At 45.9% G+C, this 24,157-nt stretch overlaps 1 protein-coding gene across 2 annotated transcripts in view; it reads left to right on the top strand.

Moving 5' to 3' along the window:
* Positions 1–24,157, top strand: part of SCAPER (S-phase cyclin A associated protein in the ER) — a 3,246,499-nt gene that overhangs the window by 1,142,315 nt on the left and 2,080,027 nt on the right. The window lies entirely within an intron of this gene.

Here is a 24,157-nt window from a genome sequence, read left to right as displayed (position 1 = left end):
ACGCATCCCGCACCGCAGCTGGAAAAAAGTCACAGAAGACCAGCTCATCACCGCACTCGCCCGAGACCCTCCTCCCGAGCCCTCCACGACCGACGCAACAGCCCACAACTTCATATTATGGATCGAAGAATGCGCCAACACCATCGCCCCTATCAGGAAGCCCTCCAACAGACACACCGACACTAGAGCCATCTGGTTAAACGACGAACTCCAGAACTCCAATCATACCTGCAGAAAACTCGAGAAGCATTGGCGCAAGGAACAGACACCAGACAACCATGCAGCCCTCATTAACGCCAGACGCAGACACCACCAGCTCATCAGATCTGCCAAAAGAACCTCCTTCAAGGATCGCATAGACCACAACGCACACAACAGCAAAGAGCTCTTCAACACAGTGAAAGAACTCGCCACACCCAGCTCCAGCGTCATCCCACCGTCACAAGAACTATGCAACTCCCTGGCTACCTTCTTCCACCGCAAGATCGCAGACATCTACAACAGCTTCGATACCCAGACGCCAACAGCAGACGCCGACACCCCAGAATCAACACCCACCGAACCCACCGACCTTCTGCTCTCCTGGAACGACGTCAAAGACAAAGTAACTGCCAGAATCATGAGCACCATCCCCTCCGGTTCACCTTCCGACCCCTGCCCCCACCACATCTTCAATAAGGCAAGCACCATCATCGCACTCCAACATCGAAAGATCATCAACAGTTCCTTCGAGACCCCGACCTTCCCAGAGAGCTGGAAACTCGCCAAAATCAACTCCTCAAGAAACCCAAAGCGGACCCAAAGGACCTCAAGAACTTCAAACCCATCTCCCTTCTCTCGTTCCCGGCAAAAGTCATTGAGAAGACCGCCAACAGGCAACTGACCCTCTTCCTGGAGGAGAACTACATCCTGAATTCTTCCCAATCCGGCTTCCGCAGCAACCACAGCACCGAGACCGCCCTCATCGCCGCCACTGACGACATCAGGACCATACTAGACATGGGCGAGACCCCGGCCCTCATCCTCCTGGACCTCTTGCCCGCTTTCGACTTCATCTGCCACCACACCCTTCGCACACGCCTCCACGACACAGGGATCCAAGGCAAAACCCTGGACTGGATCACCTCCTTTCTCACCGGCAGAACCCAGAGAGTCTGCCTCCCCCCGTACCGATCCAAAGCCACCATGATCACCTGCGATGTACCCCAAGGATCATGCCTCAGCCCAACCCTCTTTAACATCTACATGGCACCGCTCACCAACATTGTCCGACAACACCACCTCAACATCATCTCTTACGCCGACGATAGGCAGCTGATGCTCTCCCTCACCAAAGACCCGGCCATCGCCAAATCCAACCTCCACGTGGGAATGAAGGCCATCGCTGAATGGATGAAGGCAAACCCCCTGAAACTGAACTCAGACAAGACAGAGGTTCTCATTCTCAGCTCTACCCCCTCTGCATGGGACGACTTCTGGTGGTCGACCGCGCTGGGAGCTTCCCCGACACACACTAACCACGCACGCAATCTGGGGTTCATCCTGGACTCAACGCTCGCCATGACCCAGCAAGTCAACGCCGTCTCCTCCTCCTGCTTCAACACCCTCCGAATGCTCCGTAAAATCTACAGATAGATCCCCACCGAAACCAGGAGAACGGTCTCCCAGGCGCTTGTCAGCAGCAGGCTGGACTACGGCAACGCACTCTACACAGGAACCTCGGCTACACTCCAGAGGGGACACCAGCACCTACAGAACGTCTCCGCCTGCCTCATCCTCTGACTTCCCTGACACAGCCACATCACCACCCACCTACGAGACCTGCATTGGCTTCCTGTCAACAAGAGGATCACTTTCAAACTCCTAACCCACGCACACAAAGCACTCCACAACGCCGGACCAGCCTACCTCAACGAACGACTGTCCTTCTACACCCCGAACCGCCAACTGCACTCCGCCGACCTCGCCCTCACTACCGTCCCTCGCATCCGCCGAAAGACCACCGGCGGCAGATCCTTTTCCCACCTCGCCGCAAAGACATTGAACACCCTTCCCGCCCATCTACGCAAGACCCAGGACCTGCGGATCTTCAGGAGATGCCTCAAGGCATGGCTGTTCGATCAGTTGCTGCCTACCCACACCCGTAGCGCCTTGAAACCCTCACGGGTATGTAGCGGGCTCTACAAATGTTTTGATCGATTGATTGATCAGTCAGGAAATGTCCACGTATGGTGCTGTGTGCCTGTTTTGCGCACAGCATCCCACCTAATCAAAAACTGTATTGCAAAGGCACCGGCGACCTCCCAGATCCTGGCGGAGAGCACCAGGCAGGACTCGAAACAAGCCAATAGGTCTCGCTTTTGGGACTTTATAAGTATTTGGTTTTGCAGCACAACATCCTTGGTGCAACAACATCAGCTGCTGCATGACTAAACCTTGTACCTTATAAGTGTTTAGCCATGCAACAGTTGATGTTGTTGCACCAAGGATATTATGCTGCGTAACTAAATACTTATAAGGTCCCAAAAGTGAGACCTATTGGCTATGCCAATGCTTGTTTTTTTACCAATGAGAAATGGTAAATGTAGCATTGTTCCATGTGTTAGTGCGTGTTTGAGGCACCTCGATAGGGTAGTTGCTTTTTAAACATTAAATGCTGTGCATTGAAATAGATTTTTTCCCCCTTGTAGTGCATGTTTTAATATGTATGAGAGCCCTGGTAATAGCCAACGAATTACCTGTGTTGTTGCTGGGGCCTCACTCTTCTTTATGCCTGTTTAGGTCACGGCCTGATCCAGCGCAAGCGCTGGTCCGGCCGAGACATTTAGTAGCTACTTTGAGAAGTGCTACTTTTCCGGCGACCAGCTTACTATCATGCACACAAGAGCGCGCGCGCATGCACGTAATAGCAAGCTGGTGGCCGGCAAGGTAGCACTTGCGGTGACTAGCGTGCGCACCATTCGTTTAAAAAAAAATATATTTATTTCACAGCCGCGCGGCTTTACTTTTACGGCTGCGCGGCCAATGCTTGTTTTAGGTCGAGGTATCGAAAGTGTCTCGAGCTGAGCCAGGAATATAGTTATGAGCTCGCTTTCCCGCTTCTAATAGTGAAACTGTGTGCCAGATCTCACATAGTGTGCTGTGTGAGCGCCGCATATTCGCACATAGTTCTGAACGTGTTCACCTCCTAAACAAAATGCCCTGTACGTCTGGCAACAAGCGGCAGCATGTGACCCTTTGTAAACGTTCACAGTTCACATGCTTGTGATGAGTGTCGCTATGCATGATCTCGCACGCTTTTGATAAAACACACAAGGCTTCTTATTGTGTGTCCACTAATTATCTGAATCAGTCTGCCGCGGAGCCAGATCAGATGTCTATCTCTCCGCTCCCATTGGGTGGTGTGAACGAAGCAGTTTTGCTTCCCTTGCTCACAGAGCAGCCTCTACCCCTGACATTCACAGCGTGTTCGCACAGTGTTTGCGGGCAGCAGAGACCCAACAGGAGCGCCGCCCCCTCCCCCCGTGGCATCCGTTTCAGTGACGCGCTGCCCTGTCATGGATACAGGCGCTCTCTGCCAGGGGCGTGCTCCTAACGCCGTGAATTACTTTCAGCAAATTGTGTAGCTTCTTTCCCAACGGACTACTTCCTAGTGGACTAGTCACATGGAAACCATTTTCTGCTACATATCGGTTATCAACATTTTGACAAGGTGAATGTAAAAGACAGGCAAGTGGGAATGTTGCAGGTAAGGAAACAATAAATATCATGGCTGAACAATGGTTGTCAAGGGTGCTCGGGGGCAGTCCTACAACAAGAGTCCAAGGGAAGACGGCTTGCCGTAACCGGAGCAGGTGCTGTGACTCCCCTTTTGCTGGATTGCACAAGGGGAGTCACAGTGGTGTCAAAAGAGCGCTGGAGCCTGCTTTTCTGGATACTCTTACTGGTGACAGCGGAGCAAACTCACCCTCAAGGTAAGACAGCAGCAGTACGTGCCATGAAAGTTCTAAGCGCTTTAAATGATGTTTGTGAATTGCACCAGGGCGCACACTGGAGGAGACGGAACATGGCCTCCTTCCGCTATGTTTACGCAAAAGTAAAGAGATCTATGGCAGTCGGTGGCAGAATCAGTTTGCTCTCTGTTTTGTTACTGGGCAACATTAACGGTGCAAGATGAGTTTGCCTATTGCTTCATTCTTTTTAAGTCTTGTTGTGAATAGTACTTAGGGTCTTGCCTATACTTTGAAAAATAAAACACCCTATGCTACTCTGATTAGCCAGGAGAGGTTGACCGAGGAAGAACTGAACCACAACATAAGTTTCTTTCTGCTTTACTCAGTATAACCAAAGTGCTCCTGATAAAATTCAGAGGGGGGGCCTCCATGCACCTTGCAGGGGGGGGGCCTCAAATTTCGTTACGCCACGGAGAGCAGTACGACAATTTGCACATCGTCCACCACCCTTGCTTCCTCTTGCGCTCCCCACAACCTGTCACCACTGCACAAGCGGTACAAAAGGGGGTGGTGATGGGCGGAGCATCTAAACCAATCAAACACTCACACTCAGTCAACAGATCTGGGTTTAATCCATCACCGTTCTTTAGCTCACTCTGCCACCCCAGTTCAGACATGGTCATATGCAAATCAGTCTGACCCTGTGCCTCATGGGAACAGTCCAGCCCGAACTGCCAAGCCATGCCTTCCCTGGACCGGAAACAAGCTTCCTAGGACCGGTTTCTGGCATTTCAGCCATCTTCAGCCGGGCTTGCTTGAATCCAGTGGCAAAATGAGCTAGGGACTCACGTCTGAGCATACCCTGCCAACTTATGGCGTACAAAGCGGTACAAAAGGGGGTGGTGATGGACAGAGCATCTGAACCAATCAAACACTCACACCCAGTCAACAGATCTGGGTTTAATCCATCACCGTTCTTTAGCCCACTCTGCCACCCCAGTTCAGACATGGCCATATGCAAATCAGTCAGACCCTGTGCCTCATGGGAACAGTCCAGCCCGAACTGCCAAGCCATGCCTTTCCTGGACCGGAAACAAGCTTCCTAGAACCGGTTTCTGGCATTTCAGCCGTCTTCAGTCAGGCTTGCTTGAATCCAGTGGCAAAGTGAGCAAGGGACTCACGTCTGAGCATACCCTGCCAACTTATGGCGAACAAAGCGGTACAAAAGGGGGTGGTGATGGACGGGGCATCTGAACCAATCAAACACTCACACCCAGTCAACAGATCTGGGTTTAATCCATCACCATTCTTTAGCCCACTCTGCCACCCCAGTTCAGACATGGCCATATGTAAATCAGTCTGACCCTGTGCCTCATGGGAACAGTCCAGCCCGAACTGCCAAGCCATGCCTTCCCTGGATCGGAAACTAGCTTTCTAACACCGGTTTCTGGCATTTCAGCCGTCTTCAGCCAGGATTGCTTGAATCCAGTGGCAAAGTGTGCAAGGGACTCACGTCTGAGCATACCCTGCCAACTTATGGCGCACAAAGCGGTACAAAAGGGGGTGGTGATGGACGGGGCATCTGAACCAATCAAACACTCACACCCAGTCAACGGATCTGGGTTTAATCCATCACCGTTCTTTAGCCCACTCTGCCACCCCAGTTCAGACATGGCCATATGCAAATCAGTCTGACCCTGTGCCTCATGGGCACAGTCCAGCCGAACTGTCAAGCCATGCCTTCCCTGGACCGGAAACTAGCTTCTTAGGACCGGTTTCTGGCATTTCAGCCGTCTTCAGCCAGGTGTGCTTGAATCCAGTGACAAAGTGAGCAAGGGACTCACGTCTAAGCATACCTTGCCAACTTATGGCGAATGAAGCTGTACAAAAGCACTGCACAAGAGGTCTACGGTGGTCGGGAAGTAACAGACAGAGAGGACAGGAGAAGGACAGGAGAAGGGGCTGCAAGATGACCTTATGAATTGTCCAAAGAGAAGTATGTTGGTGTGGAAGTGGGCCTGCAGACTTCTGTACAGCACAGCTTAAAGACATAGGCAAAGTCAATATCTCTGGCTAAACACTTATACGGTCCCAAAGGCGAGACCTATTGTCTATGCCAATGCTTGTTTTTGCGAGTGTTTGAGGAATGTGTTTCCTCCAGATAAACACAAGTGTTATGGGGCTCCCTTTGCTTGACCAGAAGAATTCCTTGGGTTTGCTTTTAAAGTGGAGAGGGTGCGGGTGTTTTATGACCCCCCTCCGTCCCTTTGCTTAGAAACCTTTTGCAGACGTGAGCTGCATCTGGTGCCGCGTTAGACGTGTTGAGCCAAGATATTTACTGGTTGTGATCAACATGGTTGTGATCTGATGGCTTTTTGCCGGTTTCCTCTGTTGATATGGGAAACATTCTTTGGAGTTAATCCTGACGTGAAAGCCTGGATATTGTTCAAAATATACTTTAAATCCTGTTTCAAGTAAAGAAAAAATACGCCTGTATTCCTTTGCTTATTTCTTTCCCTTGTAAGGTTAGTGCGCATTTGAGCCTCAGCCCTGTTAGGAGTGGAAAGAAGATTGGAGCACAATTTTTTCCTAGACTTGTTGTGTCTGGAAGCGGCACTGTTGTGCGTTTCGAGCGTGGAACAAAATTACTATGATAGTTGGTTTCAAATGACTGAACAAACACACAAGTACTGTATAACTAGCACATTGACCCATTGCCAGGAAGCGCAAAATAGTAGATGTGCTGTGCGTTTTCAACATCGTACAAAACATGAAAGATCGGTTTGAAATAACTTAAAGAAATACACGGAGTGTTAAAAACTGCCACTGCCAGAGGCGCAACACGATAGAGGTGTGGTGCGTTTTCACCGTACTGCGAAACTATGAAGAAATACGTTTCAAATAACAAAGACGCACATTTCAAATAACTTAAAGACACAAGCGAAGTGTCTAAACTGCATATTGACACATTGCCTTAGGCGTCGCATGGTAGATGTGTTGGATTTTCCCAACCTTGTAATGAAAAAAGCATTGGCAATGGGTCTTGCCTTTGGGCCCTGTTAGCATTGACAATGGTTTTTAGTGTCCCTGATCTTGAATCTAAATAAAAAGAAAAAAAGCGGCGCAAAAGTGTTTCTTTTTATTAAGCGGGTCTGGGAAACAACAGGAGGGCATGGGGTGGAAGCAGCATGGTGGGTGCAAGTGGAAACAAGGATATTGTGCTGCATAACTAAATACTTAGAAGGTCCCAAAAGCTAGACCTATTGGCTATGCTAATGCTTGTTTGTAAATGTTTTAAATAAAATCATCCACTCTACATCATTTGTTACCACAGCAGCATGGACACATAACCACAAGGTAGTGCCCTATGAAGATGCAGGCACGGGGCAGACCTCTGCTAGCTCTCTAGCACTTGGATATTGTTTATATTCTCTGGAAGGCATTAATTAACATTTAGACTCCATTCCAATCCAATTTTTAACATGATAAGGCTACTTCACCAGTGATGTTGAGAAGAGGTTTCTCTTTTCTGTATCCGGAGGAATGCAAATGTGTCATAAAAGAATGACTTGGTGAATGGTTAGCTTGTGCTGATTGGAAAAGGAGGCAAAAGGTGAATAGATGGCCTAGAGGCAAAATGCAAATGCTATCTTTAGAGAACGGATATGTCGATGTTGAAAAGAGTCGATTTGAAGCAGTAGTTGGCAGTGCCCTGGTGCGATGTAGTAATATGCTATTTCCCAATTGTCAATGTACTGTTTTCAACGACACCTCTAGCACTCAGAGGTTCCCAGTTCCTGTGTGAATGACTGTTGTTCAGGAGCTTATGTTGTCTCAATGATAGGAGATGGGTGGATGGCTCAGGTTACTGTGAATCAATTCCAGAAAAAGAATTGCTGAGTAAACTGCGGCGCTTAGTGGTGTCGGAGTTTCAGATTTTTCAAATGTGCTTTTAAGTATGCCCCTGACTTTGCGGGTCGACAAATCTCTGAAACGTGTCCTGCTGCTGTACAATTTTTACATGTCCCTTTTTGCCCTGATTGTGGCTATTGCATTCCCCCCTCCATTTCATTGTCAATCTTCATGAATTGTGTACCTTATACCCATGGTTGTGTTACGATGCTTGCACTCTAGTAATTTTCATGTGTTTTCCTACATGTTACTGCTTGTGCTGTTTGCACATGAAGACTGCTCTGTACTGTTGGTTTATAATCTTAATAATGCTAATAAAAAACTATGGAAGCCACTGGCCCAAAAAAGGTTTTAATAGGCACTTGTTGAAGGATGGGGGCCATCCATTCATTATTTACAAAATAAGTATGTTGATTATATGGAAGTGTATTTTACCCCAAGTACGATCTACTCTTTAAATCGTGTCATTCGTCATTTTAAAACGTAAATGCCTCAATGAATAAACCAAAGTGCATTTTATACTCTTGCATTTGAAATGGCCTCTTCTCGGGGCACTCTCCCAGCATGTATACTATGTTTAAGGTGCAGAGAAGATAGGTAAAAGAAACTAGCAAATAGAGCGGTGGAAGCGTTGATGTGCATCTGAAAGGAGGGCTCAGAAACGTGTGTAAGCTTGCAGTATATCACCATAGATGGGGGCTGCAGCGGGAGAGAGAGGCGGAGGGGCACTTAATGAGCCATGACGGCTTGAGGCTTAATGAGATGAGAAAGTCAGATGGGGGCTGCGCGCGCGTTCATGCACACTTGCACGCAAATTTTAGGCCAAGAAAAGCTTGTGGGTAGCACTTTTTTTTACCCCTTACTTAAGTCAAGCAAGTAGCGCATGCGCTGCTCTGAGCTCGACCTAACAAGCAGCGCATGCTAGGTTTTTTATTTTTTATTTTGCAAGTAATTTCTATTGAAAGGGTAAAAAGTCCCACGCTTTAGTTTTGAGGGGCGTATATTTTTAGCACTTCTGATGTTGCTATCTCTGGGTGGGAGTCACCTCACAAATAATGAGCAATAGAGCACAAGCAGGCCTAAGATACAGAAACAGAGCTGCTTTTTAACACAGCCCGTCAATGTCTATGGTCTCCCAGGCCCAACAGAACTAAGCACAGCACATGCCCAGCATAGCTCATGCCCAGGACACCTCATCACCAGCACAGCTCGCAGGCCTGGCCTGGCACGGGAGAGCAGCGTGTGGATCCCTTGATACAGCTCGCGCCTACCCTGATGCAGCAGCCCGCGCAGCTGGTACAGGGCATTGGTAGTTTGTCGCCGTACTTGGTAGAAGAGGCTAGCGGCGTGAGGAATCGGAAAGGTGTGAACGGACATAACCACCCAGTGAAAAGGAAAAAGGTTCTAGACTACCTAGCAAAAACAAAGGGAGATATCATCCTTATGCAAGAAACTAAACTATCAGCAGAGGATGCGAGCAAGATCAAGGCGCGTTGGATAGGTCACCTAGCCTGCTCTCCGGCAGTAGGAAAAAAAGGAGGCGTTATCACCCTAGTTAGCTCCAAGGCCAAAATAACAATAGAAAGTGTAGATCATGACGCTGAGGGTAGATTTCTGCTCACACGACTAAAAAGAGGAGAGGAAACAATAGAAGTAACAAATCTATACGCACCCGACACTGACGACGCAGCATTTTGGAAGAAAGTAACTACGAAACTAGAGAAACACCATACCAACAACCTAAACATAGTAGCAGGCGACTTCAACCTAGTCCTAGATCAAACTCTAGACAGACAATAACACGCCAAGATAAGGTCAACCGCCTCTCACAACACCCTGAGAAATATATGTAACAGATTCCAATTAGAGGACCCATGGAGTCTACAACACCCAGACACCCGAGATCATACTTTCTTCTCCAACCCGCACAACACGTACAGCAGAATTGACTACATTCTCATCTCCAAATCACACACGCATCTGACTGAACATACAGACATAGCAGCAAGAACAATCTCAGATCACTCCTGCATTAGCCTACACATGTCAGGCAGACACAATGACCGCATCACAAGAAAATGGCGTTTCAACAATATAACTCTGGCAAGACAAGAGGACAAAGGCACAATAGAAACAGTGATCAAAAACTACATAACGGAAAATGGCACAGAAGACACCAACCCAAAATTTCTGTGGGAGGCCCTGAAAGCAACTATAAGAGGACACCTAATAGAAATCAAAGCCAGAAGAGATAGGGAAGCAATAGCACAACTAAACAAACTAGAAAGGGACATCAAAATACTAGAAGCTAAACACGCAGAAGACACAGCAAACTCAGATCTCCTACTAACACTCACAAGTAAGAAATATGAATACAACAGAATCCTCAGCGAGAGAGCAGGAATGTGGATCAAGAAGTATAAACAGATCAACCTCTGCGAGGCTAACAAAGCAGGGAAAATATTGGCGTCATACCTCAAACGTAAACAAAGACAGCACTCCATAGCAAATATCACAGACAAACAAAACACCACACACACAAACCATTCAGAAATCCTACAAACCTTCAGAGAGTTCTATAAAGAACTATATACCAAAGACAACAATTTAGACGAGGCAGGCTCCACAGACTACTTGAAGAAACTGAACCTTCCCAAGATAACAAACGAGGAATCAAAGGCGCTTGGCCAAGCATTCAAGGAATCCCAGATAACAATGGCCATATAGTTACTGAAAGACAACAAAGCCCCAGGACCAGACGGCTACACAGCACCCTTTTACAAAAAGTACAAAGAGCTCCTAGCCCCAGTCCTGACAAAAGCATTCAACCACTGCGCAGCGGAGGGCGCAGTAACAGAAACTATGTCACAAGCCGACATAATAGTCATCCCCAAAGAAGGCAAAGACATACAATGGCCCAAAAACTACCATCCGATATCGCCTATTAACCTAGACTGTAAGCTATACGCAAAAGTGCTAGCCACCAGACTCAACAGAATACTACCCCAACTAATAGGAAACACGTAGGTAAGGTACATGAAAACACGCATGTCACACGACAACACTAGATTACTATGTCAGGTGATAGAACACTCCTCTAACTCAAAGCACCCAGCCGTAGCTATCACACTAGACGCCGAAAAAGCCTTCCTGGCACTTCCTTGAGAAATGCCTGCAAGAGTACAACGTAGGAAGCAAATACACGAAGAAAGTCATGGCGCTATACAAAAAACCCACAGCAAAAATTGCCATAAACGGACGATCCTCCGCCTTGGTAGAACTTGAAAGAGGAACAAGACAAGGTTGCCCGCTATCCCCACTACTTTTCCTACTGGTACTAAAACCTCTGATCACGGACATACTAGCAAACAGGCAAGTCGCAGGAATAACGATAAACAACACAACAGCCAAAATCACAGCCTATGCAGATGACCTGCTAATCATGACAAGTGACAAGTGACCCAGCCGTTTCTATACCTGCTCTCATGTACACGATAGAGAAGTACGCCAAACACTCAGGCTACAAACTTAACAAAGACAAATCGGACTGCATGCCACTCAACGTGCACACCACCAAGGAGATACTAGGGAGTATACGACTGGCGTGGCAACCAAAGGCAATCAAATAACTAGGTATCCAGTTCAAAAGAAACCTGGGAAGCACGCTAGAATTGAATGAGACCCTTACGCTGCGCAAGGTAAAGGACCTACTAGACTCATGGTCCCCCAAGTTCATCACATGGTGGGGACGTATAGAAACAATCAAAATGATGGTCACACCCATAGTCAACTACCTGGCAGACATGCTACCCGTGCCCATGACAGAAGACTTCCACAAAAAATTAGACCTAATGATCAACAAATTTATTTGGCATGGTAAAAAAGCGCGGATAAGCCTCCGTAAGCTCAGACTAGCAAAGAAACTGGGCGGGCTTAACCTTGCCGACCTCAAAACGTTCCAGCTGGCTTTCACAGCCAGACAAGGAATGCACTGGATACTACCTGGCCAAAAATACACGCCGACCTGGCTAGCCATAGAGAGAGCCATGCTAAACAACACGGCCCCACTCACTCTACTAACCACCGACACACAAGCACTCGGAAACAACCCATCCTAAAACTCACTAGACAGGCACTACTGATGATAGATCGTAAACTAGAGGTCAGCATTAAAAACTCACAGTGGAAACACTTTGGGGGAACAACAAGATTAAATATAGAGGTAAAACCCTAGACATGATACAATGGAAAAATTCGAGGAATACAATTCCCAACACAACTAGAACTAGAAGGAACACCATACACCTTCAACAACCTGGGGAAAGAACACAATATACCAAGCATAGAACTATACAACTTCCTAGCCATAAAAACAGCACTAACGAAAGCAAACCTACACAGACGTACACCCTCGATCTTCCAACTTTTGGAGAACATAAACAAGATAGGGCACCAAGTCTCACATCTATACAAACTGCTCCGTCCAAAGCCGTCCAAGCTTAACGAGAAGAAAACGGCCTATTGGGAAAGCAAAATGAAGGCAAAACTGTCAGAACAAGAATTGCAAACTATGTGGGCCTCCCCTTCTAAGAACATGATATCCCCAGTACGTGCCCAAACAAAGTTCTGGCTACTCCACCAGGCCTATTGGACTCCAGCAAGACTAACATCATTAGGTCTAAAGGACAGTGACAGATGCTGGAACTGTGGTATAGAAAAAGGCGACCTAGAACATCTCATCTTCAGTTGCACTAAAGTCAAAAACTTCTGGAAACAAGTGTCAGCTTTTACCAACAACACACTGGGCGCCACCATCAACTTGTCATTTGCCTCCTTAGGCACAGCACAGATATCGCAAGAAGTCGCTAAGCAGGAGGACAGAACCTTCTTGACTTTCTCCTCTCCACAGCAACGGAAATAATACTAACAAACTGGAAGGACACCAGCAAGGCCATCTTCAAAGGGTGGCTTAACTGGTTGACCTTCCTAAGAGGAAGAGACACTACCACCCTCAGGAACACTCCAGGCAGACACCTTAATAGAACGATGTGACCAAACTGGACATGCACATGATCACCCTCAAACCACCATAGGCACCGGATCTCCAACAGAGATCTCTCTGGTCCACACCTTGAACTGGTCCTATCTTAGTCCAACTGACCGCCACCACCGTACGGTTTACGTTTTATGTTTTATGTTTAATTGGCGACGAATACTATTCAAATGACTGTCAGTATATGTTATATGTACCCTGTAAATACCAATAAAAATAATTATATAAAAAAACTTGAAAGAGAAAAGACGAAACGTTTACAATTCATATTGTGTGATACAATTATTATGGGTTTGCTTTTAGGTACAATAGGGAAACCATTTTCAAAGTTGACGTGTGCTGGGCAGTGAATTACACGCAGCAGCCCGTGCTTTCTATGCTGACTCAGCCTGTGCTGCGTCTTGTTGTTCTGCTTCTTCCGACCTCTCACCCACATCTGTTTCCTGTTGTAACCCGATTCATACTGATAACCTGGCTGTCTGAAGAGTGGGGTTGGGGAGGCGAGTCGCGAGGTGGTGGAAAGGCAGGCACGAGGGAGCCGCAAGATAGGCGCTGTCTTCGTGTCTTAAGGGTGATGTCGGAAACAGCGTGGACCAGAGAGCAAATAGCCTGAAAGAAATGCAGCCTGGTTCAGAAGCATCTTCGCTACTCAATGTATTACTTTGTGTACTGCGCCCATTTATTTTGCCTATACTTGGCTGACTTTTTTTGACGGTGAAATACGTTGTATTGTGTCATACTGGGGGAGGGCAGTGATGCAAGCAGGCTCAGAGATGTTCCAGTGGAGAACAATTATTTGGAAACTATGGGTGAAGTACAAATTCCACTACTGTATTTATAATCTCACACTCCCTGTAGTGCTTCCGTGTAGAGAAGAAAGGGATAGTCACAACAGGTTGCATAACCTTCCAAAGAGCCAACAGCCCCGTCAAACCTCGACTTTAAAAGAGGAATGAAAGAATGTATACTCCATGAATAAGAGCATTTAACTCACTAAGCAGCTACGATCTCCATTATTCTGAACAGCAAATATAATGTTCTCTTCACTTCTACTGACAGTCATGGCTTTTAATATGCTCTTCCTATATACATTCTCACACAATGTAAATTTGTAAATTTGGTGCAGTATTTAATTTGTATCATTCCATCACCAGTAGCGCGCTATATTCTCCCTAATATGTGCTCCAAAATTTAATAAATGAACAACAATATTGGGTGCATTTCTCTTGAGGATATCGCCTTACCATGCCGACAAAGTGCCTTGTGTTGCATTGGAATTCGAGGCAAGTGTGGAGATGGGAAGTGGAAAAACGAATGGGCAATTGGAAAGAGAAAATAAACAAAGGGAAGTTAAAGATGGAAGTTAAAGGGAGGGGGGGTCCTCACTGATCGGACGATTTATGGGAAGATGGCAGGCTTGTGCCAGACGTCTCAGAAATAGCATGGGTGTGGTATGCAGACAACAAGTTCGGATCAGAAATGTCACATCCAGATCAGAACCAGGGAGGTGTCCTCTGCGCCAGGGATTAGCTCTGCACCTATTCATGTGCTGGGCCTATATTAAGAAGAGTGACCCAAATAACTTTTACTACCAGACACTACGTGCTCTTATAATCAGTGTCATTAAGGACCGTCTGAAGTCCTATATACCAGCGCAACCTCTTCCAAGAGCAGCTACATCTGGCGCGTCCTTAGACAGGACAGCGCACTGCAGATGTCATTGGAAACAGACCTCACCCCCTCCTTTGTAACCCCCAGCTCAGGAGTACCGCTGGAAACCTACAAGCATCACCGCACTACAGCCCTGGCACCCCACTGCAGCATTAAGTAGAATCCCCAATACCAACAACCTACCGTTCACAACAGCTCCGCTTGGTGCCCACTGAGCCAACAAATGACCTCCCACCGTAGAAGTGGTCAGCCAGAATGACATCAAGAAACCCAAATAAATTAATAGCAATTGCCCAGAAACCCCCAAAATACAATTATTTAGCTCTCTGTGAGACACACCAAGGGCGTTGTAGGGCTTCCTGCAAGACCCTGCTAGGAAATTACGTAGTTATATAGCGGTCACAGCTGGGGGCAGAGGTGTACAGCCCTCCTACTAGGGACAGAGGGTCTTTGAACTAGCTGGGCTACTTCGAATAAAATGCACGAGATTAGAAAGATGCAAAATATCAAAATGTTCTTATAGGGGCCATCCATTGAAATAAAAAACAAAACTACTGTCCTTTTAGCCAGTCTTGCATCAGAGGTCACCAACCATAAGGGTACTGGACTGTCTCTGCTTCCCTGATGCCTCTTTTGGCTTGTTAAAGCTATTGTGACATCACTTATTAGATGTCCCATTAAATACAGTTCTCGGGCATATGCTAGCTAAGTTCAGGATGAGTGACCAAAGGCCGAAATTAAAGACTGGCCCTCCTACATAGTTAAGACCACAGTCCCTGATAGATTCGAATCTGCCAACAGCCTGGTCAGGAAGAAGTGCAGACCCAGGCCCTGTATTCTACACTGCTTCATTTGGGAAACTCATGTGTTGTGCGTAGGAAAGGAAAGGTTTCTTAGAAACAGCAAGGAGGCAAAACTCTCTCATCCTGAAGAAAATATAGGAAACAGCTAAAACATGTATTTTCCAAATATGCGGTCTCTGATACTAGAGAGAGGGGTTCCTGAGCCAAACTGCAAACAGTGCCTTGGTGCAAGCAAGGAAACACAAGCATTAAAAATGCAATAGGTCTCGCCTTTTATTAACTTAAAGCCATTTGCTTTGCTATACAATACCATTAGCAAAGCAAATGGCTTTAACTTAATCAAAGGCGAGACCTATTGCATTTTTAATGCTTGTTTGAGTTCAAGTTTATTTTATATTTATTTGCTTTGGTACTCTACTGAGGACCACAAATAATTTAAGCATAATACATTTTTTTCACCATTTAAAATTTCTTGTGCTAATACAAAGTTAAAAAAGGTTTTAAAAACTTATAAAAATTATGACAGACAAATTCATTTGGCGGAAATGTACATAACGTAATCAGTTCCTTTGCTGAATTAATCCGACATTTGACGTATATGGATTGCAGAAACCTCTTCCTTGCTGTTACCACCTTTGGATTTGGGCATACAAACATTAGGTGCTCTACGTCCTGCTCTCCGCCATTACACAAGTTGCATATGGAGCTTTCATTTATGTGCCATTTAGATGTTACGGTTTTGACCGGTAATATACCGAACCGGAGCAGAACAATCGCTCTCCTGACACGATGATTTAAGTTGAATGCGATATACTGCTGAATTTTCTTATATGTTATAATTTCAATAACATTCTTGTATACAGATAGCTTAGAGCAGTGCGAAGAGTCAAGATCAAAACTCAGTCTTGGAGTGAAATGTTTCAAAAAGAGCTTCAGCTGAGCTGGTGTCCAAGCTAGCAGCAAGTTGGTGTTAGTCTCTGCTAGCTTAAAGGCTTCTGACATGTTCTTACTAAAAACATGTTTGGATGAGTCACGATCAAAGGTTTCTGTTTTGAGTAAAGATCGAAGAGTTCCTTTCTCCGCATGCAGGAGATTATACGCCCACCTGATGACGTTAGCAAATCCTCGAGAATAGGCGCTGTTTAGTGAATACTCAAGGCGGAGAGCTTGTACTGGAACAGCCTGTGACACCTTCATTAATCTCCGTAGTATTTTCCCTTCTTTCAAGTCTAAAAAGTTCCATTGGTTTATAGGGATATATTCCAAGGCATATGATAGTACTGGCGGTATCTTGACACTATATACCTTAAGTAAGGAAGAGAAATGCCTGTGTCCTGACGCTGCGTATAACCTTGAGAGAGCTCCCGCGTGTACTTAAGATTTCCTGGTCAAGCTCACAGTATGTGGCCGATTTTGTAGAGTCTTGGTGAAGATTCTGCCTAGATAGGTGTAATCATTTACCTCCTCCACATTTTCTCCCCCAAGGGTCCAGTTGTATTTTGTGCTCTTTTTCTTTCCTGAAAACGAAACTATTTTTGTTTTAGTGATGTTAGGGATTAAGTAATTTTCCTCCGTGTATTTATTCAGTGCCTGGAGATTACTTTGTAGGCCAAATGGAGTTAGATCTAATATGATAATATCGTCTGCATATAACAGCGTATGTATATTGTGGGAGGCTACTTTTGGTGGAAAATTGCGAACTTGCTGGAGACATTGAGGCATATCACTGAGATAAAGTGAAAACAATAGGGGAGCGAGAAGGCATCCTTGTTTGAGGCCATTAGGGGTCGAGATAGGGCTAGTTAAGCCCTTTTCTCTCCCCATTTGAACTTGGCACCAAGTGTCTGTGTGCAGTGATATTAATATACATAGTAGCTGATCAGGGATACCCATTTTACTAAGTTTTTCCCAGAGTATTCTCCGGTCCACTCTATCAAACGCAGTTGAAAAATTGATAAAAGCTGCGTAGACAACCTGAGATTTGATTGACACATATTTGTCTAGGATTGTTTGCAGCATGGCGATATTATCCGTGACTGATTGTTTTGGTCTAAAACCTGCCTGATATCGAGGGATCAGTCCAGATGAAAAGGCCCAGTTTTTAAGTTGATCCAAGACTTCTGCCGTGAAGATCTTTCCAGTGGCATCCAGAAGAGCGATTTGTCTTTAGTTACCAGGTTGGAGTCTTGATCCCTTTTTATAAATAGGTATGATGATGCTCCCTTTCCACGACTTCTGGATTTCCCCGGTACTAAGAATGTAATTGAAGAGGGGGGAAAGCATCCTACTCCATCCTTTAGGGTCGGACAGAAGGACCATGATTGGAATTTGGTCAGGGCCAGTTGCTCCTGTCGATCTTGCCTTTCTTATATGTATCTCAATAGCAAAGGGGGTCGATGCTCCACTATTTAAGGATTCAATTTCTGTATTACTAGAAAAAGTATAGGCCATTTCTGAGATGATGTTTAATTTATATAGGTTAGCGAGATAGATTTCCCATTCATTTGGGGGCACCGGAATGGTTTGTAATGATTTTTTCGTGCCCGTTTCTTTGGAGATTATGGTCCAGTGGGCACGTTGGTTGTTATGCTTTGCTGCTATCTGCAGATCCACCCAGTTTTTATCTTGGGTTATTCTCTTGTGTTTTTCTTTTTCTCTCCTACGTTCGTTCTTTAGTTTATGGATTTCTAATTGTCTAGACGATGAACCTTCTAAGAACTGTGCTCTTATCAGTTTATTTAGAAGCTTTGTACTAGTAACTAGTTTTGGATTTTTGTTTTGAATCTTTGTAGATCTTGGTTGCATCAACTCATTCTGCAATTTTTGCGTTCGTTTTTTTATGATCGTTTCGAAATTCGTTATTGGGTTTGTAGAATGCGTTGTTTGAAGAAGTTGGTTAGTATCAATTATGGTAGTAATCTTATTGAGTGTCGCTGAATTCCAATGAATCCGCCTTTGTTTTTGGTTTACCATGACTGTGCTATATTTGTACATGATTTGGCTGGTTGGACATAGATGTATTTTCCATTCTGTGGATAACTGTAGGATGGCGTGATCGCTGCCATGGACAAAGTTAATTTTGAGTTGTAAAGCGGACCCAAACAAATCAAAACTACATATCATATAATCCAGAATTGAGGAGCTATTATTTCCCTGTCTCGTGTTTGAGGCGGGAATGTCGCCTTCCACATTCCCATTTAATATGGTACCATTTAACGTTGGGAGCGATGCTAGTAGAATTTTTCCTCTTTTATCCGCCTTATTCCCGATAGGAAATAACGGTGTGGAAATTTCCAGTGCCTCTTCTTTATACAATTTGGTCCATTTCAATATTTCCTCGTTGGATAATTTTCCGTTAAGGTCACCCATGATGAGAAACGATGGATAATCTTGACTTTCGATTATTTGTTCGATGTCATCTAGAAACTCGCATTCCATCCATTTTTGCTCCTGGAGGGATATATACATTAAAAATTAGTAAATTTTTAAATACATTTTCTAAAGAATCTGGGGGGTTTGTCCTGCACTTAATCTTAATACATTGATAGTTATAAGATTTTGTTGGGATTATTTCTTGGGCCCAGTTATACTCTTCGCTTAATAAGATTGCTATCCCACCCTTCGCATGCCCCCGTTCGACCCGCAAAGCAGGGATGTCATATATGAAATATCCCTCCAGATTGAAATTTTGTATAGACCATGTTTCTTGTAGGGCCACAATAGCGGGTGAGTTTTTTTACTAATTCTGCCATTTTTTCTTTCGTTTTTCCCGCTATATTCCATGAGGAAATCACTAGACCTGTTCTAAACAGAAGATTTAGTGTCCTTAGTTTGCTTATTGCTGTTCAGGTTCTCAGATATCCAATCCCATGACTGATCCCTCAGTGTTGTTTCCTTGCTGAGGATGCTTTTACTCCAAATTTCCGTTTCGCCATTCTTTATGGAGACAAATATATTTGCAGCAGGGCGGTCTAAGGGATGGATCTTTTTATTTGTGGGTTGGTACGTTTTTTGAGATTCTTCAAGCGGATTCATCATATTGTGGATTTCGTTTTTTAATACTGGGGTCAGGTCATAACCACATTTGTGGAGAATCTCGCTTTCCTTTAGAATAATTCCTGGTAGGGTTGGAGACCAGAATTCCACAATTGCAGTTTTTGTAGTAGTTTTGTCCGGAAACATGACTAATTTGATTTTATTTCGCGCTAGATGTTGTAGCGGCTGGATCTGTTGCAGTAAGTTAATGACTCGACCGCGGTTGAGTGGAGCTTCATCAGTAGGGAATAACTCTGTGATTTGTAAGTAATTGGATCTAATCTCCTCTTCTTGTGATCCTTTTCTCTGTGATTCTGAATGTCTTTTTAGTGTCCCTCTTGATGTTGGGCTTGCCGGGCCATGTATGAAAGTGGTAGCCTTTGGGTTTAATGTGGACTGTTGATAGAGATTTTTGTTGTCGGGTTTCACCGGTACCTTCTGGTGCTTTATACTCGGTGTCAGGGGCAGTACTGGTCTTCCTTCATGAACTGATGAAGCGTTAGGTAGGGGAGTCATATTCTGAAATTTGATTTTAGTAGCCTTCTTCCTCTTGAATCTTCTTATCGCCTTTCTCTTTTTTATCTTTCTCCGCCATTGGTTCTTTTTTATGTTTTCCACGTCCTGTGCATCCTCACTATTCGAACCGGTGTCAACGTTTATTTTAAGGTCCGGTATTACAGGGCTGGTTATGTTAAATTTGGTTTTGCTTTTTGTGAAAATTGGGTAGTAAGTTACAGATTGTTGGTGTAGTTCTAAGTTAGTTTCCTCTTTAAAAAGTTTGCTGAGGGAATATGCGATGATGTCTCCCTGCTTTCCCACACTTTCACCAGATGCTTTCTTTCCGGTTTGTGTTGCAATTTCTTTTTTCTGGGGAAGTGGCACATTATCCGTTTTGGTTTTTAAGTCGTCACCCATTATCTCTTGACATTTGCTCCAAGTTCCTGTTGTTTTTGTTGGTTTTGTTGACCAGATTTGTTCTTTCTTCTTTTTTTCCTCGACCAGAAATTGTAAGATTCCTATTTGTACGTCAAGCTTTTGATCAGAATTTTCCAATATGTTGCCTAGATGGTTAAGAACTGATTCCAGAATATTTTGTAAAATAAACAGTGACTTGGAAACTGGAGTGTAATTGTTGGTCAAGCCGGTGGTTTTAAAGATAGAGAGATCTGGTGAATTTTCGAGGAGACACTCTATATCCATTGGTTTTTGTGGTGTACTGTTCTGTATGTTGTCGATCCCCCTTTGGGGTCTCAATTGAGATATTTCATCCTTGGTGTTAATATCTGGGCACATGGTGTTATAATCGAAAGACCGTTGTATTTTAGAAAGATCCAGTACTATTGATCCGGTTGCCATTAGATCTGAAGTAGAGTCCACCTGGTTAGTTAGGATATTTTTTTGGACTGCTTCAGGAGTTATTTGGGTTTGATCTTGAGTTTGGTATATTGCGCCCATTCCATCCTCAGTAACACCTACTGTTTCCAGATTTTTCTGATATTTTAATATTTGCTCCTGGTCAACTAAGTTTGCTTTTGCGAAGTACTTTCTAATCCCAGGGGTTGCTATTGTCTTTCCATTTCTTACCGCCTTGTTGGTACTCTTTCTAATTGCCTCTTCCGTTCCCATTCTTTTCATAAAGGTGGTTCTAGATCTAAGTTTCTTATAAGCCATTACGCTTTAGTGGGTCAGTTGGAGATGACAAGTTGTTGCCCAGGGGTCCCAGCAGGGCGTGTTTTCTATATGATTTCCCCCTTCTGTTTCCTGCTTTTAGCCCGCGATAGAGGTGTCACTCGGGCCTGCTTCCAACATACAAAATCGGGAAACTAGACTTCGGGGTCAGTACCTGGCGCGCCGCTCATGCAACGCCAACACTGACACCCAGTTCCAATTCCCCAAGTTCGTTCCTTATAGGCTTATGCAGTTCTAGAAGGCTACTGTGGACTCCTCACCTCTCTCACTAAAATCAGAGCGACTCATATAAAAGATTGCTGGGTCGTGCGGGGGGATCTTAGGCTTCAGTACCACTTACAGCGACTACCATGTCCTAAGTACTCTCCCTGCTCCAACCGCTCCCAGGTACCAAAATATGATTCACGGCTCTTACCGCGTCCAGATAGCTCTATCTGCCCCAAGAGCGTCTGGGTGGAGCTCGCGTAGCTTCCAGCTGCCCTGGGGAATCCCTCACGGCAGCCCTGCCACGTCAGGGGACTGTCCACTGCTTTTTCCGGTTCAGTCTCCCCTGGGACGCCGCATGTGGCGCCTTCCGCCTTCGTGGGGGCTCTCAGGGCACTTTTCCCAGCTCTCGACCGCGTCCTGAGAGGTGTCACGCCTCCCGCGGCTACAACATAGCCTTCGGCGCCCTCCGCGCCCGGTCTAGATCTTACGGTTCTCGCGGCTACGGTTTGTGACACCTTCCAACGCCTGCCGCGAGGGCCACCGCGTCCAGGGGGGCTCTCACGGCCCTGGCTGCACCGGAGATGCCACTCTTGGTGCCCGGGAAACTCTCGGCGTCTTTTCGGCGTTTTCGGCGCTTCCGCGTTTCTACTACTTGCTCCTTCTTGCTCGGATTCTGCGACTCGTTTTCCTGCTCAATTATGCCGCAACAGCCCAATGCTTGTTTGATATGCACCCCTCTTGAGCCGTTCACTAAGTCTGTCATGCTGAAAACAAGCTTTTCCATTGTTGTAATAAGGGCTAAGTGTGTGGGCACGCTACGGCCTCTAGCAACCTACCTTATACAACATTCTTCCCAGAAAAGTTGTAGCTTCCTTTCCAAAAGGGCACTATCTTTTTATATAGATGTCACCAAAAAAACATTGGGTGGACGATCGACTCTGTGGGATTCTCCGAGGGAAAGACAATCAAGGCAGCGTAAAATTAAACAATCTCCAGATGGATTGTTCTCTCTATTAAGATTTGCTATGCACTGGCTAAGAGGTAACCTCCAGAATGCTTATGGGCTCATTCCGCCAAAGCTTCTGCCAAAGCTTCTACCACTGCGCTGGCACAAAGAGTGCCTGTCCTGTATATTTGTCAGGTGGCAATGTTGGCATAGGTATATAAGTTCAGTAAGCACTATGGCTTTGACAGTCAGGCCTGTCAAAAGGGACATTTTGCCCACTTGGTTCCGCAGGATTTTTTGGTCTAAGGCAGTTCACAGACACATCGCCTAGGGAGGTACTGCTATCCTAGCTAATCTGATAAGAGACTTCTAGCTTTGGATTCCTAACCTTAGAATTATCCCCAGGCGTCAGACTAGATTTGAAACTTTTTTCGTGAGCACTACCCCTGTGCGACATTAGGTGGTGTCAATCAACTCTACGTGGTGCTGTCCACCCCAGAAGTGGCATGCACTGTGCCTATATAGGGGCCACCCCAGTGCGATGACTGATAGTTCCTTTCTTTTCCGCACCAGTCAACGCAGATCCAGCGAAGAGCTATTTTTTTACTAAACTTTTCTAGTCTTTTGTGGAAGTCTTTTTGAGGTTTTTCTTCCAGGTTTGGCAGAATATCACCAAAGAAGACTGGTTTCAATCCCTGCGGAGCATGTCACCGATCGGTGATTGACCCTCACCTTGCCAATGGTGCCTTGAGTTCGACTAGAACCCCTGCACTGATTGCAGTGCCATAAGCCCGAAGGCCTTGAGGGAGCGAGGTCTCAAGCTTCTAGCAGCTTGATGTGCAATGCTGCGACGATCCAGGTCCTGGTCGATAGGAGGGTCCCTATAGCAGTCGCAGAGTCTGAGATCCTCGTCACACTCGAAGTCGACTGGTCATTCATGTAAGTCACACCACCACAAGAACAAGAAGTCGAAGAGATCTAAGACTTCTACACGTCTGTCAGCAAACGAGACGAGGGAGCGTCTACATTCGAGGCCTGACAGCGCTTGAGCCTGTACCTAGGCCGTCTACAAGCCTCCCTCAGTATCTGGGAACCAGAGAGGCCCCGCCTAGCTAAGAGAATTTTTTTAAGACCATGAACCTCATATTTGGGAGGCCCATTCCCTCTAGTGTGCTTTTGCAGGGGCCCCTTCAGGCTACACACCTAGTGGATCCGAGAGCAGCGCTAGTCAGGCCCCTAAGATCCATTCCTGGATCCTGACTGACCCCGATCGTGCCACTTTGACCTTCCGCCGGCGCTGGTCCCCATGACGACTTTCACGGCACCGCCGTTCCTGTTCTAATCCCCAGCGCCAATACGTAGCTGGAGGGGCGTCGTCTGACTCAGGTGCCAACTGTAGCCATACCTTCCAGGCAGGAGCCCGAAATTTCTTAGTATGGGATAGGACTCTGGGACGAATTGGCAAAGTCACTGGACCATGAGGATTACCAGCCTTATGACACTTTGGACTGGTGTGAGGATCTGGGTGAAGCCAGAGGACTGGACACTTCTCCATAAACTGGCTTGCTTTCTCCCCCTACCATGGCTATGGAGGAGGGAGCTTCCTTCGCAATGGTAGTGAGGAGGGTCGCTGAGGTCCTGGACCTTAGCTTGCGGACAGTGGCAGTCAAGATGAACGTCTTTGACAGAAGTGCTTCAGCCGGGAGTGTCCCCATCAGTAGGCACTTACTCATGTCCTGCTTGGCACTTGGTCCAAGCCCAGCACAAGGGCTCCTGTGAACAGGATGATTGCCTGCTGCCATCGCCCCACTCCAGGAGAACCAAAATTCCTCACACAACCACCCCACCCCACCCTGGAGACGTTGGTAGTCCAAGCCTCCACGTCAAT

The sequence above is a fragment of the Lissotriton helveticus genome, chromosome 3_2, assembly GCF_964261635.1.
Source record: "Lissotriton helveticus chromosome 3_2, aLisHel1.1, whole genome shotgun sequence".
NCBI lineage: Eukaryota > Metazoa > Chordata > Amphibia > Caudata > Salamandridae > Lissotriton > Lissotriton helveticus.
Note: the sequence above shows the minus strand (reverse complement) of the source record. Positions and strands in the feature narration are given on the sequence as shown.